Source organism: Bison bison, unplaced genomic scaffold (genome assembly GCF_000754665.1).
Source record: "Bison bison bison isolate TAMUID 2011002044 unplaced genomic scaffold, Bison_UMD1.0 scf7180017864063, whole genome shotgun sequence".
Classification (NCBI taxonomy): Eukaryota; Metazoa; Chordata; class Mammalia; order Artiodactyla; family Bovidae; genus Bison; species Bison bison.
The window spans coordinates 9,919,328-9,921,310 of NW_011494635.1; the positions used below are offsets into that span (position 1 = coordinate 9,919,328).

General features: G+C 50.4%; 1 pseudogene; it reads right to left on the bottom strand.

Annotated features, from left to right (window-relative positions):
* Positions 1–449: 449 nt before the first annotated feature.
* Positions 450–1,606, bottom strand: LOC104986041 (annotated as a pseudogene).
* Between the last annotated feature and the right edge of the window lie 377 nt (positions 1,607–1,983).

Consider the following 1,983-nt stretch of genomic DNA (forward strand, 5'->3'; position numbering starts at 1 on the left):
GCTAGTGGTAAAGATCCCACCTGCCAACACAGGAGATATCAGAGATGTGGGCTCAGTCCCTTAGTTGGGAAGATCCCCTGGAGGAGGTCATGGCTACCCACTCCAGTATTCTTGCCTGGAGAATCCCACGGACAGAGGAACCTGGTGGGCTACAATCCTTAGGGTTGCAAAGAGTTGGACATGCCTGAAGCGACTTAGCACATGCATGCATGCATGCATCGCCTATAAAATGTTCCCCAATTAGCATGCCTGTGCATGCCCAATTAGCTGTGTCTGACTTGTCCCCCCACTCTGCCTTCCCCCAGTTGAATAATCAGGCAAATTTCTTTCTTTTTTTTTTCTCATAAAAGAAAAATCAAATTTCAGTCACAGCTCTAAGGTAGATGTTACATTTTTCACAAGGATGAAAACCTAACGATGGGCATTAAGGAGGCAGGTTTCTGCATCACTCATAGCACTGTGGCCTGGACAATGATCTCTGGGTTCTTGATATTCTTTTTGCTCTGGACCATTCTCAGCTTCAGCTAGGCCAGGCTAGGCTTTGGTCTGTCCCCAGCCTTGGCTTTTGTGCACTTGACTGTCCACTGCAGAACATGGTACCTGGCAACATGGTGTTCTCACAGACCACCCAGAGATCTAAGGGTGCCTGTGTGTCTACACCAAGAGCATGGCTGCAAAGAGGCCCTCAGTGCTCACAAAGGCTGTGTCCACCCTGCTCATCTCCACATGAATGTGCTGTGTCACCACAGAGCCATCGGTGGTCAGCATCCTCAGGCTCCCCAGCTCGACTGGGTATTTTCTGCCTCTTGGGTGGCAGCAGATCTGAGGTGGTGATGACCACCATGTTGGGGCCCATCATGCAGCACATGCATCATTGCTAAGGCTTGTTTCTGGCTAGGGATCTTCCTCCTGCTCAGCAACGCAGTCTTGAGCTGGTTGTTTGTGTGTGTTAAGTTGCTTCAGCCATGTCTGACTCTTTGCTACCCTATGGACTATAGTCCGCCAGGCTCCTCTATCCATGGGATTCTCCAGGCAAGGATACTAGAGTGTGTTGCCATGTCCTCCTCCAGGGAATCTTCCTGGCCCAGGGATCAAACCTGCATCTCTTAGTTCTCCTGCACTGGGAGGTGGGTTATTTACCACTGGAAGCCCCAGAACTGGTTGGGGGTTATGATGTCTGCAACCAGCATGACCTTCCCTCTGTAAACCTGAAGGAAGTCCTCAAGGGAAGTACATGGAGTCTTCTCCATTTCACTTGTCTCCAGTCATGGGGTTGCTCACATAAGCCTGGAGTTCTGCTGTTCCAGCTCCCACAGGATGTCCACCACCACGGCCAGGAAGGATTTGTCTCGCATGTAACCTGTGAGCACATTGTCATATTTCTTCATGTCATTCAACTTCAGCCCATCTGACAGCTTGGGGAGTTCATCTGAGTTCAACACTTGGCCCTTCCAGGGAGAGTGGCCTGTGTGGTTTGAAAACTGGACAAAATTCACTGTGTCCACCTCAAACCCCAAAACCTGCAGCAGGAACATGGCCACTCAGTTGCCCTCTAGCTGTGGATGACATGGCTCTGAATGGAGAGCACCCAGCACTCCTCCTGCATGCCAGGCCTGCCTTGGCAGTGCGGGCCAGGTGGGATTAGGATCTCCTCTGTGCGCCGGGGCTATGTTCTGCTTGGCTCCCACCATGCTCAGGCTTTGTTCCACTGTGGCTCCTCTTGGCACAGGCCCCTCACTTGGATGGCAGGCTATCTCCTTCTTAGGCAGATCTCTATACATATGTAAACAACAAAAAAGGAAGCTTAGCACTGAGGGACATGATGGGCCCAGGGCAGGCAGCAACCACCCTGGCCTTGAGGGGACAAATATTTTGATCATTAGTGCTTTCTATAGAAAGATTTGCCATCAAAAGGGAAAAATAATGGATGGAAAATTTCACCTATTGAAGTATGGGAATGCCTGGTTTCTGGGTTAATCATGA